Below are 18,185 nucleotides of genomic sequence, written 5' to 3'. Positions count from 1 at the left end.
GACCTAGGGTTAGGGTTATGTTTAGGGCTAGGGTTAGAGAGACGGTTAGGGTTACGATTGGACCTAGGGTTAGGGTTATGTTGAGGGGAGGGTTAGAGATCCGGTTAGGGTCACGATTGGACCTAGGGTTAGGTTTATGTTGAGGGCTAGGGTTAGAGATCCGGTTAGGGTTACGATTGGACCTAGGGTTAGGGTTATGTTGAGGGCTAGGGTTAGAGATCCGGTTAGGGTTACGATTGGACCTAGGGTTAGGGTTATGTTGAGGGCTAGGGATAGAGAGACGGTTAGGGTTCCGATTGGACCTAGGGTTAGGGTTATGTTGAGGGCTAGGGATAGAGAGACGGTTAGGTTTCCGATTGGACCTAGGGTTAGGGTTATGTTGAGGGCTAGGTTTAGAGATCCGGTTAGGGTTCCGATTGGACCTAGGGTTAGGGTTATGTTGAGGGCTAGGGTTAGAGAGACGGTTAGGGTTCCGATTGCACCTAGGGTTAGGGTTATGTTGAGGGCTAGGGTTAGAGATCCGGGTAGGGTTACGATTGCACCTAGGGTTAAGGTTATGTTGACGGCTAGGGTTAGAGATCCGGTTAGGGTCACGATTGGACCTAGGGTTAGGGTTATGTTGAGGGTTAGGCTTAGAGATCCGGTTAGGGTTACGATTGGACCTAGGGTTAGGGTTATGTTGAGGGCTAGGGTTAGAGATCCGGTTAGGGTTACGATTGGTCCTAGGGTTAGGGTTATGTTGAGGGCTAGGGTTAGAGAGACGGTTAGGTTTACGATTGGACCTAGGGTTAGGGTTATGTTGAGAGCAGGGTTAGAGATCCGGTTACGGTCACAATTGGACCTAGGGTTAGGATTATGTTGAGGGCTAGGGTTAGAGATCCGGTTAGGGTTACCATTGGACCTAGGGTTAGGGTTATGTTGAGGGCTAGGGTTAGAGATCCGGTTAGGGTTACGATTGGAACTAGGGTTAGGGTTATGTTGAGGGCTAGGGTTAGAGATCCGGTTAGGGTTCCGATTGGACCTAGGGTTAGGGTTATGTTGAGGGCTAGGGTTAGAGAGACGGTTAGGGTTCCGATTGGACCTAGGGTTAGGGTTATGTTGAGGGCTAGGGTTAGAGAGACGGTTAGGGTCACGATTGGACCTAGGGTTAGGGTTATGTTGAGGGCTAGGGTTAGAGATCCGGTTAGGGTCACGATTGGACCTAGGTTAGGGTTATGTTGAGGGTTGGGTTAGAGATCCCGTTAGGGTTACAATTGGACCTAGGGTTAGGGTTATGTTGAGGGCTAAGGTTAGAGATCCGGTTACGGTTACGATTGCACCTAGGGTTATGGTTATGTTGAGGGCTAGGGTTAGAGATCCGGTTAGGGTTAAGATTGGACCTAGGGTTTGGGTTATGTTGAGGGCTAGGGTTAGAGATTCGGGTAGGGTTACGATTGGACCTAGGGTTAGGGTTATGTTGAGGGCTAGGGTTAGAGATACGGTTAGGGTCACGATTGGACCTAGGGTTAGGGTGATGTTGAGGGCTAGGGTTAGAGATCCGGTTAGGGTCACGATTGCACCTTGGGTTAGGGTTATGTTGAGGGCTAGGGTTAGAGATCCGGTTAGGGTTACGATTGCACCTAGGGTTAGGGTTATGTTGAGAACTAGGTTTAGAGATTCGGTTAGGGTTATGATTGGACCTAGGGTTAGGGTTATGTTGAGGGCTAGGGTTAGAGATCCGGTTAGGGTTACGATTGGACCAAGCGTTAGGGTTATGTTGAGGGCTAGGGTTAGAGAGACGGTTAGGGTTACGATTGGACCTAGGGTTAGGGTTATGTTTAGGGCTAGGGTTAGAGAGACGGTTAGGGTTACGATTGGACCTAGGGTTAGGGTTATGTTGAGGGGAGGGTTAGAGATCCGGTTAGGGTCACGATTGGACCTAGGGTTAGGTTTATGTTGAGGGCTAGGGTTAGAGATCCGGTTAGGGTTACGATTGGACCTAGGGTTAGGGTTATGTTGAGGGCTAGGGTTAGAGATCCGGTTAGGGTTACGATTGGACCTAGGGTTAGGGTTATGTTGAGGGCTAGGGATAGAGAGACGGTTAGGGTTCCGATTGGACCTAGGGTTAGGGTTATGTTGAGGGCTAGGGATAGAGAGACGGTTAGGGTTCCGATTGGACCTAGGGTTAGGGTTATGTTGAGGGCTAGGTTTAGAGATCCGGTTAGGGTTCCGATTGGACCTAGGGTTAGGGTTATGTTGAGGGCTAGGGTTAGAGAGACGGTTAGGGTTCCGATTGCACCTAGGGTTAGGGTTATGTTGAGGGCTAGGGTTAGAGATCCGGGTAGGGTTACGATTGCACCTAGGGTTAAGGTTATGTTGACGGCTAGGGTTAGAGATCCGGTTAGGGTCACGATTGGACCTAGGGTTAGGGTTATGTTGAGGGTTAGGCTTAGAGATCCGGTTAGGGTCACGATTGGACCTAGGGTTAGGGTTATGTTGAGGGCTAGGGTTAGAGATCCGGTTAGGGTTACGATTGGTCCTAGGGTTAGGGTTATGTTGAGGGCTAGGGTTAGAGAGACGGTTAGGTTTACGATTGGACCTAGGGTTAGGGTTATGTTGAGAGCAGTGTTAGAGATCCGGTTACGGTCACAATTGGACCTAGGGTTAGGTTTATGTTGAGGGCTAGGGTTAGAGATCCGGTTAGGGTTACCATTGGACCTAGGGTTAGGGTTATGTTGAGGGCTAGGGTTAGAGATCCGGTTAGGGTTACGATTGGACCTAGGGTTAGGGTTATGTTGAGGGCTAGGGTTAGAGATCCGGTTAGGGTTACGATTGGACCTAGGGTTAGGGTTATGTTGAGGGCTAGGGTTAGAGAGACGTTTAGGGTTACGATTGGACCTAGGGTTAGGGTTATGTTGAGGGCTAGGTTTAGAGATCCGGTTAGGGTTACGATTGGACCTAAGGTTAGGGTTATGTTGAAGGCTAGGGTTAGAGATCCGGTTAGGGTTACGATTGGACCTAGCGTTAGGGTTATGTTGAGGGCAGGGTTAGAGATCCGGTTAGGGTTAGGATTGGACCTAGGGTTAGGGTTATGTTGAGGGCTAGGGTTAGAGATCCGGTTAGGGTTACGATTGGACCTAGGGTTAGGGTTATGTTGAGGGCAGGGAAGGAGATCCGGTTAGGGTCACGATTGGACCTAGGGTTAGTGTTATGTTGAGGGCTAGGGTTAGAGATCCGGTTAGGGTTACGATTGGACCTAGGGTTAGGGTTATGTTGAGGGTTAGGGTTAGAGAGACGGTTAGCGTTCCGATTGGACCTAGGGTTAGGGTTATCTTGAGGGCTAGGGTTAGAGATCCGGTTAGGGTTACGATTGGACCTAGGGTTAGGGTTATGTTGAGGGCTAGGGTTAGAGATCCGTTTAGCGTTCCGATTGGACCTAGGGTTAGTGTTATGTTGAGGGCTAGGGTTAGAGATCCGGTTACGATTACGATTGCACCTAGGGTTAGGGTTATGTTGAGGGGTAGGGTTAGAGATCCTGTTAGAGTTACGATTGGACCTAGGGTTAGGGTTATGTTGAGGGTAGGGTTAGAGATCCGGGTAGGGTTACGATTGGACCTAGGGTTAGGGTTATGTTGAGGGCTAGGGTTAGAGATCCGGTTACAGTTACGCCTGTACCTAGGGTTAGGGTTATGTTGAGGGCTAGGGTTAGAGATCCGGGTAGGGTTACGATTGAACCTAGGGTTAGGGTTATGTTGAGGGCTAGGGTTAGAGATCCGGTTACGGTTACAATTGGACCTAGGGTTAGTGTTATATTGAGGGCTAGGGTGAGAGATCCGGTTACAGTTACGATTGGTCCTAGGGTTAGGGTTATGTTGTGGGCTAGGGTTAGAGATCCGGGTAGGGTTACGATTGGACCTAGGGTTAGGGTTATGTTGAGGGCTAGGCTTAGAGATCCGGTTACAGTTACGATTGGACCTAGGGTTAGGGTTATGTTGAGGGCTACGGTTAGAGATCCAGTTAGGGTCACGATTGGACCTAGGGTTAGGGTTATGTTGAGGGCTAGGGTTAGAGATACGGTTAGGGTCACGATTGGACCTAGGGTTAGGGTTATGTTGAGGGCTAGGGTTAGAGATCCGGTTAGGGTCACGATTGGACCTAGGGTTAGGGTGATGTTGAGGGCTAGGGTTAGAGATCCGGTTAGGGTCACGATTGCACCTTGGGTTAGGGTTATGTTGAGGGCTAGGGTTAGAGATCCGGTTAGGGTTACGATTGCACCTAGGGTTAGGGTTATGTTGAGAACTAGGTTTAGAGATTCGGTTAGGGTTATGATTGGACCTAGGGTTAGGGTTATGTTGAGGGCTAGGGTTAGAGATCCGGTTAGGGTTACGATTGGACCTAGGGTTAGGGTTATGTTGAGGGCTAGGGTTAGAGAGACGGTTAGGGTTACGATTGGACCTAGGGTTAGGGTTATGTTGAGGGCTAAGGTTAGAGATCCGGTTACGGTTACGATTGCACCTAGGGTTATGGTTATGTTGAGGGCTAGGGTTAGAGATCCGGTTAGGGTTAAGATTGGACCTAGGGTTAGGGTTATGTTGAGGGCTAGGGTTAGAGATCCGGGTAGGGTTACGATTGGACCTAGGGTTAGGGTTATGTTGAGGGCTAGGGTTAGAGATCCGGGTAGGGTTACGATTGGACCTAGGGTTAGGGTTATGTTGAGGGCTAGGGTTAGAGATCCCGTTAGGGTTACGAATGGACCTAGGGTTAGGGTTATGTAGAGGGCTAGGGTTAGAGATCCGGTTAGGGTTACGATTGGACCTAGGGTTAAGGTTATGTTGAGGGCGAGGGTTAGAGATCCGGTTAGGGTCACGATAGGACCTAGGGTTAGGGTTATGTTGAGGGCTAGGTTTAGAGAGACGGTTAGGGATACGATTGGACCTAGGGTTAGGGTTTTGTTGAGGGCTAGGGTTAGAGATCCGGTTAGGGTTACGATTGGACCTAGGTTTAGGGGTATGTTGAGGGCTAGGGTTAGAGATCCGATTAGGGTTACGATTGGACCTAGGGTTAGGGTTATGTTGAGGGCTAGTGTTGAGAGACGGTTAGAGTTCAGATTGGACCTAGGGTTAGGGTTATGTTGAGGGATAGGGTTAGAGAGACGGTTAGGGTCACGATTGGACCTACGGTTAGGGTTATGTTGAGGGCTAGGGTTAGAGATCCGGTTAGGGTCACGATTGGACCTAGGGTTAGGGTTATGTTGAGGGCTAGGGTTAGAGAGACGTTTAGCGTTACGATTGGACCTAGGGTTAGGGTTATGTTGAGGGCTAGGTTTAGAGATCCGGTTAGGGTTACGATTGGACCTAGGGTTAGGGTTATGTTGAGGGCTAGGGTTAGAGATCCGGTTAGGGTTACGATTGGACCTAGCGTTAGGGTTATGTTGAGGGCAGGGTTAGAGATCCGGTTAGGGTTAGGATTGGACCTAGGGTTAGGGTTATGTTGAGGGCTAGGGTTAGAGATCCGGTTAGGGTTACGATTGGACCTAGGGTTAGGGTTATGTTGAGGGCAGGGAAGGAGATCCGGTTAGGGTCACGATTGGACCTAGGGTTAGTGTTATGTTGAGGGCTAGGGTTAGAGATCCGGTTAGGGTTACGATTGGACCTAGGGTTAGGGTTATGTTGAGGGCTAGGGTTAGAGAGACGGTTAGCGTTCCGATTGGACCTAGGGTTAGGGTTATGTTGAGGGCTAGGGTTAGAGATCCGGTTAGGGTTACGATTGGACCTAGGGTTAGGGTTATGTTGAGGGCTAGGGTTAGAGATCCGTTTAGCGTTCCGATTGGACCTAGGGTTAGTGTTATGTTGAGGGCTAGGGTTAGAGATCCGGTTACGATTACGATTGCACCTAGGGTTAGGGTTATGTTGAGGGCTAGGGTTAGAGATCCTGTTAGAGTTACGATTGGACCTAGGGTTAGGGTTATGTTGAGGGTAGGGTTAGAGATCCGGGTAGGGTTACGATTGGACCTAGGGTTAGGGTTATGTTGAGGGCTAGGGTTAGAGATCCGGTTACAGTTACGCCTGTACCTAGGGTTAGGGTTATGTTGAGGGCTAGGGTTAGAGATCCAGTTAGGGTCACGATTGGACCTAGGGTTAGGGTTATGTTGAGGGCTAGGGTTAGAGATACGGTTAGGGTCACGATTGGACCTAAGGGTAGGGTTATGTTGAGGGCTAGGGTTAGAGATACGGTTAGGGTCACGATTGGACCTAGGGTTAGGGTTATGTTGAGGGCTAGGGTTAGAGATCCGGTTAGGGTCACGATTGTACCTTGGGTTAGGGTTATGTTGAGGGCTAGGGTTAGAGATCCGGTTAGGGTTACCATTGGACCTAGGGTTAGGGTTATGTTGAGGGCTAGGGTTAGAGATCCGGTTAGGGTTACGATTGGACCTAGGGTTAGGGTTATGTTGAGGGCTAGGGTTAGAGATCCGGTTAGGGTTACGATTGGACCTAGGGTTAGGGTTATGTTGAGGGCTAGGGTTAGAGATCCGGGTAGGGTTACGATTGGACCTAGGGTTAGGGTTATGTTTAGGGCTAGGGTTAGAGATCCCGTTAGGGTTACGAATGGACCTAGGGTTAGGGTTATGTAGAGGGCTAGGGTTAGAGATCCGGTTAGGGTTACGATTGGACCTAGGGTTAGGGTTATGTTGAGGGCGAGGGTTAGAGATCCGGTTAGGGTCACGATTGGACCTAGTGTTAGGGTTATGTTGAGGGCTAGGTTTAGAGAGACGGTTAGGGATACGATTGGACCTAGGGTTAGGGTTTTGTTGAGGGCTAGGGTTAGAGATCCGGTTAGGGTTACGATTGGACCTAGGTTTAGGGGTATGTTGAGGGCTAGGGTTAGAGATCCCATTAGGGTTACGATTGGACCTAGGGTTAGGGTTATGTTGAGGGCTAGTGTTGAGAGACGGTTAGAGTTCAGATTGGACCTAGGGTTAGGGTTATGTTGAGGGCTAGGGTTAGAGAGACGGTTAGGGTCACGATTGGACCTACGGTTAGGGTTATGTTGAGGGCTAGGGTTAGAGATCCGGTTAGGGTCACGATTGGACCTAGGGTTAGGGTTATGTTGAGGGCTAGGGTTAGAGAGACGTTTAGCGTTACGATTGGACCTAGGGTTATGGTTATGTTGAGGGCTAGGTTTAGAGATCCGGTTAGGGTCACGATTGGACCTAGGGTTAGGGTTATGTTGAGGGCTAGGGTTAGAGATACGGTTAGGGTCACGATTGGACCTAGGGTTAGTGTTATGTTGAGGGCTAGGGTTAGAGATCCGGTTACGATTACGATTGCACCTAGGGTTAGGGTTATGTTGAGGGCTAGGGTTAGAGATCCTGTTAGAGTTACGATTGGACCTAGGGTTAGGGTTATGTTGAGGGTAGGGTTAGAGATCCGGGTAGGGTTACGATTGGACCTAGGGTTAGGGTTATGTTGAGGGCTAGGGTTAGAGATCCGGTTACAGTTACGCCTGTACCTAGGGTTAGGGTTATGTTGAGGGCTAGGGTTAGAGATCCGGTTAGGGTTACGATTGGACCTAGCGTTAGGGTTATGTTGAGGGCAGGGTTAGAGATCCGGTTAGGGTTAGGATTGGACCTAGGGTTAGGGTTATGTTGAGGGCTAGGGTTAGAGATCCGGTTAGGGTTACGATTGGACCTAGGGTTAGGGTTATGTTGAGGGCAGGGAAGGAGATCCGGTTAGGGTCACGATTGGACCTAGGGTTAGTGTTATGTTGAGGGCTAGGGTTAGAGATCCGGTTAGGGTTACGATTGGACCTAGGGTTAGGGTTATGTTGAGGGCTAGGGTTAGAGAGACGGTTAGCGTTCCGATTGGACCTAGGGTTAGGGTTATGTTGAGGGCTAGGCTTAGAGATCCGTTTAGCGTTCCGATTGGACCTAGGGTTAGTGTTATGTTGAGGGCTAGGGTTAGAGATCCGGTTACGATTACGATTGCACCTAGGGTTAGGGTTATGTTGAGGGTAGGGTTAGAGATCCGGGTAGGGTTACGATTGGACCTAGGGTTAGGGTTATGTTGAGGGTAGGGTTAGAGATCCGGGTAGGGTTACGATTGGACCTAGGGTTAGGGTTATGTTGAGGGCTAGGGTTAGAGATCCGGTTACAGTTACGCCTGTACCTAGGGTTAGGGTTATGTTGAGGGCTAGGGTTAGAGATCCAGTTAGGGTCACGATTGGACCTAGGGTTAGGGTTATGTTGAGGGCTAGGGTTAGAGATACGGTTAGGGTCACGATTGGACCTAGGGGTAGGGTTATGTTGAGGGCTAGGGTTAGAGATACGGTTAGGGTCACGATTGGACCTAGGGTTAGGGTTATGTTGAGGGCTAGGGTTAGAGATACGGTTAGGGTCACGATTGGACCTAGGGGTAGGGTTATGTTGAGGGCTAGGGTTAGAGATACGGTTAGGGTCACGATTGGACCTAGGGTTAGGGTTATGTTTAGGGCTAGGGTTAGAGATCCCGTTAGGGTTACGAATGGACCTAGGGTTAGGGTTATGTAGAGGGCTAGGGTTAGAGATCCGGTTAGGGTTACGATTGGACCTAGGGTTAGGGTTATGTTGAGGGCTAGGGTTAGAGATCCGGTTAGGGTTACGATTGGACCTAGGGTTAGGGTTATGTTGAGGGCTAAGGTTAGAGATCCGGTTACGGTTACGATTGCACCTAGGGTTATGGTTATGTTGAGGGCTAGGGTTAGAGATCCGGTTAGGGTTAAGATTGGACCTAGGGTTAGGGTTATGTTGAGGGCTAGGGTTAGAGATCCGGGTAGGGTTACGATTGGACCTAGGGTTAGGGTTATGTTGAGGGCTAGGGTTAGAGATCCGGGTAGGGTTACGATTGGACCTAGGGTTAGGGTTATGTTTAGGGCTAGGGTTAGAGATCCCGTTAGGGTTACGAATGGACCTAGGGTTAGGGTTATGTAGAGGGCTAGGGTTAGAGATCCGGTTAGGGTTACGATTGGACCTAGGGTTAGGGTTATGTTGAGGGCGAGGGTTAGAGATCCGGTTAGGGTCACGATTGGACCTAGTGTTAGGGTTATGTTGAGGGCTAGGTTTAGAGAGACGGTTAGGGATACGATTGGACCTAGGGTTAGGGTTTTGTTGAGGGCTAGGGTTAGAGATCCGGGTAGGGTTACGATTGGACCTAGGGTTAGGGTTATGTTGAGGGCTAGGGTTAGAGATCCGGGTAGGGTTACGATTGGACCTAGGGTTAGGGTTATGTTTAGGGCTAGGGTTAGAGATCCCGTTAGGGTTACGAATGGACCTAGGGTTAGGGTTATGTAGAGGGCTAGGGTTAGAGATCCCGTTAGGGTTACGAATGGACCTAGGGTTAGGGTTATGTAGAGGGCTAGGGTTAGAGATCCGGTTAGGGTTACGATTGGACCTAGGGTTAGGGTTATGTTTAGGGCTAGGGTTAGAGATCCCGTTAGGGTTACGAATGGACCTAGGGTTAGGGTTATGTAGAGGGCTAGGGTTAGAGATCCGGTTAGGGTTACGATTGGACCTAGGGTTAGGGTTATGTTGAGGGCGAGGGTTAGAGATCCGGTTAGGGTCACGATTGGACCTAGTGTTAGGGTTATGTTGAGGGCTAGGTTTAGAGAGACGGTTAGGGATACGATTGGACCTAGGGTTAGGGTTTTGTTGAGGGCTAGGGTTAGAGATCCGGTTAGGGTTACGATTGGACCTAGGTTTAGGGGTATGTTGAGGGCTAGGGTTAGAGATCCCATTAGGGTTACGATTGGACCTAGGGTTAGGGTTATGTTGAGGGCTAGTGTTGAGAGACGGTTAGAGTTCAGATTGGACCTAGGGTTAGGGTTATGTTGAGGGCTAGGGTTAGAGAGACGGTTAGGGTCACGATTGGACCTACGGTTAGGGTTATGTTGAGGGCTAGGGTTAGAGATCCGGTTAGGGTCACGATTGGACCTAGGGTTAGGGTTATGTTGAGGGCTAGGGTTAGAGAGACGTTTAGCGTTACGATTGGACCTAGGGTTATGGTTATGTTGAGGGCTAGGTTTAGAGATCCGGTTAGGGTTACGATTGGACCTAGGGTTAGGGTTATGTTGAGGGCTAGGGTTAGAGATCCGTTTAGCGTTCCGATTGGACCTAGGGTTAGTGTTATGTTGAGGGCTAGGGTTAGAGATCCGGTTACGATTACGATTGCACCTAGGGTTAGGGTTATGTTGAGGGCTAGGGTTAGAGATCCTGTTAGAGTTACGATTGGACCTAGGGTTAGGGTTATGTTGAGGGTAGGGTTAGAGATCCGGGTAGGGTTACGATTGGACCTAGGGTTAGGGTTATGTTGAGGGCTAGGGTTAGAGATCCGGTTACAGTTACGCCTGTACCTAGGGTTAGGGTTATGTTGAGGGCTAGGGTTAGAGATCCGGTTAGGGTTACGATTGGACCTAGCGTTAGGGTTATGTTGAGGGCAGGGTTAGAGATCCGGTTAGGGTTAGGATTGGACCTAGGGTTAGGGTTATGTTGAGGGCTAGGGTTAGAGATCCGGTTAGGGTTACGATTGGACCTAGGGTTAGGGTTATGTTGGGGGCAGGGAAGGAGATCCGGTTAGGGTCACGATTGGACCTAGGGTTAGTGTTATGTTGAGGGCTAGGGTTAGAGATCCGGTTAGGGTTACGATTGGACCTAGGGTTAGGGTTATGTTGAGGGCTAGGGTTAGAGAGACGGTTAGCGTTCCGATTGGACCTAGGGTTAGGGTTATGTTGAGGGCTAGGCTTAGAGATCCGTTTAGCGTTCCGATTGGACCTAGGGTTAGTGTTATGTTGAGGGCTAGGGTTAGAGATCCGGTTACGATTACGATTGCACCTAGGGTTAGGGTTATGTTGAGGGCTAGGGTTAGAGATCCTGTTAGAGTTACGATTGGACCTAGGGTTAGGGTTATGTTGAGGGTAGGGTTAGAGATCCGGGTAGGGTTACGATTGGACCTAGGGTTAGGGTTATGTTGAGGGCTAGGGTTAGAGATCCGGTTACAGTTACGCCTGTACCTAGGGTTAGGGTTATGTTGAGGGCTAGGGTTAGAGATCCAGTTAGGGTCACGATTGGACCTAGGGTTAGGGTTATGTTGAGGGCTAGGGTTAGAGATACGGTTAGGGTCACGATTGGACCTAGGGGTAGGGTTATGTTGAGGGCTAGGGTTAGAGATACGGTTAGGGTCACGATTGGACCTAGGGTTAGGGTTATGTTGAGGGCTAGGGTTAGAGATACGGTTAGGGTCACGATTGGACCTAGGGGTAGGGTTATGTTGAGGGCTAGGGTTAGAGATACGGTTAGGGTCACGATTGGACCTAGGGTTAGGGTTATGTTTAGGGCTAGGGTTAGAGATCCCGTTAGGGTTACGAATGGACCTAGGGTTAGGGTTATGTAGAGGGCTAGGGTTAGAGATCCGGTTAGGGTTACGATTGGACCTAGGGTTAGGGTTATGTTGAGGGCTAGGGTTAGAGATCCGGTTAGGGTTACGATTGGACCTAGGGTTAGGGTTATGTTGAGGGCTAAGGTTAGAGATCCGGTTACGGTTACGATTGCACCTAGGGTTATGGTTATGTTGAGGGCTAGGGTTAGAGATCCGGTTAGGGTTAAGATTGGACCTAGGGTTAGGGTTATGTTGAGGGCTAGGGTTAGAGATCCGGGTAGGGTTACGATTGGACCTAGGGTTAGGGTTATGTTGAGGGCTAGGGTTAGAGATCCGGGTAGGGTTACGATTGGACCTAGGGTTAGGGTTATGTTTAGGGCTAGGGTTAGAGATCCCGTTAGGGTTACGAATGGACCTAGGGTTAGGGTTATGTAGAGGGCTAGGGTTAGAGATCCGGTTAGGGTTACGATTGGACCTAGGGTTAGGGTTATGTTGAGGGCGAGGGTTAGAGATCCGGTTAGGGTCACGATTGGACCTAGTGTTAGGGTTATGTTGAGGGCTAGGTTTAGAGAGACGGTTAGGGATACGATTGGACCTAGGGTTAGGGTTTTGTTGAGGGCTAGGGTTAGAGATCCGGTTAGGGTTACGATTGGACCTAGGTTTAGGGGTATGTTGAGGGCTAGGGTTAGAGATCCCATTAGGGTTACGATTGGACCTAGGGTTAGGGTTATGTTGAGGGCTAGTGTTGAGAGACGGTTAGAGTTCAGATTGGAAGTAGGGTTAGGGTTATGTTGAGGGCTAGGGTTAGAGAGACGGTTAGGGTCACGATTGGACCTACGGTTAGGGTTATGTTGAGGGCTAGGGTTAGAGATCCGGTTAGGGTCACGATTGGACCTAGGGTTAGGGTTATGTTGAGGGCTAGGGTTAGAGAGACGTTTAGCGTTACGATTGGACCTAGGGTTAGGGTTATGTTGAGGGCTAGGTTTAGAGATCCGGTTAGGGTTACGATCGGACCTAGGGTTAGGGTTATGTTGAGGGCTAGGGTTAGAGATCCGGTTAGGGTTACGATTGGACCTAGCGTTAGGGTTATGTTGAGGGCAGGGTTAGAGATCCGGTTAGGGTTAGGATTGGACCTAGGGTTAGGGTTATGTTGAGGGCTAGGGTTAGAGATCCGGTTAGGGTTACGATTGGACCTACGGTTAGGGTTATGTTGAGGGCAGGGAAGGAGATCCGGTTAGGGTCACGATTGGACCTAGGGTTAGTGTTATGTTGAGGGCTAGGGTTAGAGATCCGGTTAGGGTTACGATTGGACCTAGGGTTAGGGTTATGTTGAGGGCTAGGGTTAGAGAGACGGTTAGCGTTCCGATTGGACCTAGGGTTAGGGTTATGTTGAGGGCTAGGGTTAGAGATCCGGTTAGGGTTACGATTGGACCTAGGGTTAGGGTTATGTTGAGGGCTAGGGTTAGAGATCCAGTTAGGGTCACGATTGGACCTAGGGTTAGGGTTATGTTGAGGGCTAGGGTTAGAGATACGGTTAGGGTCACGATTGGACCTAGGGTTAGGGTTATGTTGAGGGCTAGGGTTAGAGATACGGTTAGGGTCACGATTGGACCTAGGGTTAGGGTTATGTTGAGGGCTAGGGTTAGAGATCCGGTTAGGGTCACGATTGTACCTTGGGTTAGGGTTATGTTGAGGGCTAGGGTTAGAGATCCGGTTAGGGTCACGATTGGACCTAGGGTTAGGGTTATGTTGAGGGCTAGGTTAGAGAGACGGTTAGGGATACGATTGGACCTAGGGTTAGGGTTATGTTGAGGGCTAGGGTTAGAGATCCGGTTAGGGTTACGATTGGACCTAGGGTTAGGGTTTTGTTGAGGGCTAGGGTTATAGATCCGGTTAGGGTTATGATTGGACGTAGGTTTAGGTGTATGTTGAGGGCTAGGGTTAGAGATCCGGTTAGGGTTACGATTGGACCTAGGGTTAGGGTTATGTTGAGGGCTAGTGTTGAGAGACGGTTAGAGTTCAGATTGGACCTAGGGTTAGGGTTATGTTGAGGGCTAGGGTTAGAGAGACATTTAGGGTCACGATTGGCCCTACGGTTAGGGTTATGTTGAGGGCTAGGGTTAGAGATCCGGTTAGGGTTACGATTGGACCTAGCGTTAGGGTTATGTTGAGGGCTATGGTTAGAGAGACAGTTAGGGTTACGATTGGACCTAGGGTTAGGGTTATGTTGAGGGCTAGGGTTAGAGAGACGGTTAGGGTTACGATTGGACCTAGGGTTAGGGTTATGTTGACGGGAGGGTTAGAGATCCGGTTAGGGTCACGATTGGACCTAGGGTTAGGGTTATGTTGAGGGCTAGGGTTAGAGATCCGGTTAGGGTTACGATTGGACCTAGGGTTAGGGTTATGTTGAGGGCTAGGGTTAGAGATCCGGTTAAGGTCACGTTTGGTCCTGGGGTTAGGGTTATGTTGACGGCTAGGGTTAGAGTTCCGGTTAGGGTTACGATTGGACCTAGGGTTAGGGTGTTGTTGAGGGTTAGGGTTAGAGATCCGGTTAGGGTTACGATTGCACCTAGGGATAGGGTTATGTTGAGAACTAGGTTTAGAGATTCGGTTAGGGTTACGATTGGACCTAGGGTTAGCGTTATGTTTAGCGCTAGGGATAGATATCCGGTTAGGGTCACGATTGGACCTAGGGTTAGGGTTATGTTGAGGGCTAGGGTTAGAGATACGGTTAGGGTCACGATTGGACCTAGGGTTAGGGTTATGTTGAGGGCTAGGGTTAGAGATCCGGTTAGGGTCACGATTGTACCTTGGGTTAGGGTTATGTTGAGGGCTAGGGTTAGAGATCCGGTTAGGGTTACCATTGGACCTAGGGTTAGGGTTATGTTGAGGGCGAGGGTTAGAGATCCGGATAGGGTCACGATTGGACCTAGGGTTAGGGTTATGTTGAGGGCTAGGTTAGAGAGACGGTTAGGGATACGATTGGACCTAGGCTTAGGGTTATGTTGAGGGCTAGGGTTAGAGATCCGGTTAGGGTTACGATTGGACCTAGGGTTAGGGTTTTGTTGAGGGCTAGGGTTAGAGATCCGGTAAGGGTTATGATTGGACCTAGGTTTAGGTGTATGTTGAGGGCTAGGGTTAGAGATCCGGTTAGGGTTACGATTGGACCTAGGGTTAGGGTTATGTTGAGGGCTAGTGTTGAGAGACGGTTAGGGTTCAGTTTGGACCTAGGGTTAGGGTTATGTTGAGGGCTAGGGTTAGAGAGACAGTTAGGGTCACGATTGGACCTACGGTTAGGGTTATGTTGAGGGCTAGGGTTAGAGATCCGGTTAGGGTTACGATTGGACCTAGCGTTAGGGTTATGTTGAGGGCTATGGTTAGAGAGACAGTTAGGGTTACGATTGGACCTAGGGTTAGGGTTATGTTGAGGGCTAGGGTTAGAGAGACGGTTAGGGTTACGATTGGACCTAGGGTTAGGGTTATGTTGAGGGCTAGGGTTAGAGAGACGGTTAGGGTTACGATTGGACCTAGGGTTAGGGTTATGTTGACGGGAGGGTTAGAGATCCGGTTAGGGTCACGATTGGACCTAGGGTTAGGGTTATGTTGAGGGCTAGGGTTAGAGATCCGGTTAGGGTTACGATTGGACCTAGGGTTAGGGTTATGTTGAGGGCTAGGGTTAGAGATCCGGTTAAGGTCACGTTTGGACCTGGGGTTAGGGTTATGTTGACGGCTAGGGTTAGAGTTCCGGTTAGGGTTACGATTGGACCTAGGGTGAGGGTGTTGTTGAGGGCTAGGGTTAGAGATCCGGTTAGGGTTACGATTGCACCTAGGGATAGGGTTATGTTGAGAACTAGGTTTAGAGATTCGGTTAGGGTTACGATTGGACCTAGGGTTAGCGTTATGTTTAGCGCTAGGGATAGATATCCGGTTAGGGTCACGATTGGACCTAGGGTTAGGGTTATGTTGAGGGCTAGGGTTAGAGATACGGTTAGGGTCACGATTGGACCTAGGGTTAGGGTTATGTTGAGGGCTAGGGTTAGAGATCCGGTTAGGGTCACGATTGTACCTTGGGTTAGGGTTATGTTGAGGGCTAGGGTTAGAGATCCGGTTAGGGTTACCATTGGACCTAGGGTTAGGGTTATATTGATGGCTAGGGTTAGAGATCCGGTTAGGGTTACGATTGGACCTAGGGTTAGGGTTATGTTGAGGGCTAGGGTTAGAGATCCGGTTAGGGTTACGATTGGACCTAGGGTTAGGGTTATGTTGAGGGCGAGGGTTAGAGATCCGGTTAGGGTCACGATTGGACCTAGGGTTAGGGTTATGTTGAGGGCTAGGTTAGAGAGACGGTTAGGGATACGATTGGACCTAGGGTTAGGGTTATGTTGAGGGCTAGGGTTAGAGATCCGGTTAGGGTTACGATTGGACCTAGGGTTAGGGTTTTGTTGAGGGCTAGGGTTAGAGATCCGGTTAGGGTTATGATTGGACGTAGGTTTAGGTGTATGTTGAGGGCTAGGGTTAGAGATCCGGTTAGTGTTACGATTGGACCTAGGGTTAGGGTTATGTTGAGGGCTAGTGTTGAGAGACGGTTAGGGTTCAGATTGGACCTAGGGTTAGGGTTATGTTGAGGGCTAGGGTTAGAGAGACAGTTAGGGTCACGATTGGACCTACGGTTAGGGTTATGTTGAGGGCTAGGGTTAGAGATCCGGTTAGGGTTACGATTGGACCTAGCGTTAGGGTTATGTTGAGGGCTATGGTTAGAGAGACAGTTAGGGTTACGATTGGACCTAGGGTTAGGGTTATGTTGAGGGCTAGGTTTAGAGATCCGGTTAGGGTTACGATTGGACCTAGGGTTAGGGTTATGTTGAGGGCTAGGGTTAGAGATCCGGTTAGGGTTACGATTGGACCTAGCGTTAGGGTTATGTTGAGGGCAGGGTTAGAGATCCGGTTAGGGTTAGGATTGGACCTAGGGTTAGGGTTATGTTGAGGGCTAGGGTTAGAGATCCGGTTAGGGTTACGATTGGACCTAGGGTTAGGGTTATGTTGAGGGCAGGGAAGGAGATCCGGTTAGGGTCACGATTGGACCTAGGGTTAGTGTTATGTTGAGGGCTAGGGTTAGAGATTTGGTTAGGGTTACGATTGGACCTAGGGTTAGGGTTATGTTGAGGGCTAGGGTTAGAGAGACGGTTAGCGTACCGATTGGACCTAGGGTTAGGGTTATGTTGAGGGCTAGGGTTAGAGATCCGGTTAGGGTTACGATTGGACCTAGGGTTAGGGTTATGTTGAGGGCTAGGGTTAGAGATCCGTTTAGCGTTCCGATTGGACCTAGGGTTAGTGTTATGATGAGGGCTAGGGTTAGAGATCCGGTTACGATTACGATTGCACCTAGGGTTAGGGTTATGTTGAGGGCTAGGGTTAGAGATCCTGTTAGAGTTACGATTGGACCTAGGGTTAGGGTTATGTTGAGGGTAGGGTTAGAGATCCGGGTAGGGTTACGATTGGACCTAGGGTTAGGGTTTTGTTGAGGGCTAGGGTTAGAGATCCGGTTACAGTTACGCCTGGACCTAGAGTTAGGGTTATGTTGAGGGCTAGGGTTAGAGATCCAGTTAGGGTCACGATTGGACCTAGGGTTAGGGTTATGTTGAGGGCTAGGGTTAGAGATACGGTTAGGGTCACGATTGGACCTAGGGTTAGGGTTATGTTGAGGGCTAGGGTTAGAGATACGGTTAGGGTCACGATTGGACCTAGGGTTAGGGTTATGTTGAGGGCTAGGGTTAGAGATCCGGTTAGGGTCACGATTGTACCTTCGGTTAGGGTTATGTTGAGGGCTAGGGTTAGAGATCCGGTTAGGGTCACGATTGGACCTAGGGTTAGGGTTATGTTGAGGGCTAGGGTTAGAGATCCGGTTAAGGTCACGTTTGGACCTAGGGTTAGGGTTATGTTGACGGCTAGGGTTAGAGTTCCGGTTAGGGTTACGATTGGACCTAGGGTTAGGGTGTTGTTGAGGGCTAGGGTTAGAGATCCGGTTAGGGTTACGATTGCACCTAGGGTTAGGGTTATGTTGAGAACTAGGTTTAGAGATTCGGTTAGGGTTCAGATTGGACCTAGGGTTAGCGTTATGTTTAGCGCTAGGGATAGAGATCCGGTTAGGGTCACGATTGGACCTAGGGTTAGGGTTATGTTGAGGGCTAGGGTTAGAGATACGGTTAGGGTCACGATTGGACCTAGGGTTAGGGTTATGTTGAGGGCTAGGGTTAGAGATCCGGTTAGGGTCACGATTGGACCTAGGTTAGGGTTATGTTGAGGGTTGGGTTAGAGATCCCGTTAGGGTTACAATTGGACCTAGGGTTAGGGTTATGTTGAGGGCTAAGGTTAGAGATTCGGTTACGGGTACGATTGCACCTAGGGTTATGGTTATGTTGAGGGCTAGGGTTAGAGATCCGGTTAGGGTCACGATTGGACCTAGGCTTAGGGTTATGTTGAGGGCTAGGGTTAGAGAGACGTTTAGGGTTACGATTGACCTAGGGTTAGGGTTATGTTGAGGGCTAGGGTTAGAGAGACGGTTAGGGTCACGATTGGACCTGCGGTTAGGGTTATGTTGAGGGCTAGGGTTAGAGAGACGTTTAGGGTTACGATTGACCTAGGGTTAGGGTTATGTTGAGGGCTAGGTTTAGAGATCCGGTTAGGGTTACGATTGGACCTAGGGTTAGGGTTATGTTGAGGGCTAGGGTTAGAGAGACGGTTAGGGTTCCGATTGGACCTAAGGTTAAGGTTATGTTGAGGGCTAGGGTTAGAGAGACGGTT

The sequence above is a fragment of the Miniopterus schreibersii genome (assembly GCF_964146895.1).
Source record: "Miniopterus schreibersii genome assembly, chromosome: 4".
Classification (NCBI taxonomy): domain Eukaryota; kingdom Metazoa; phylum Chordata; class Mammalia; order Chiroptera; family Miniopteridae; genus Miniopterus; species Miniopterus schreibersii.
This window is presented reverse-complemented; position numbering follows the sequence as displayed.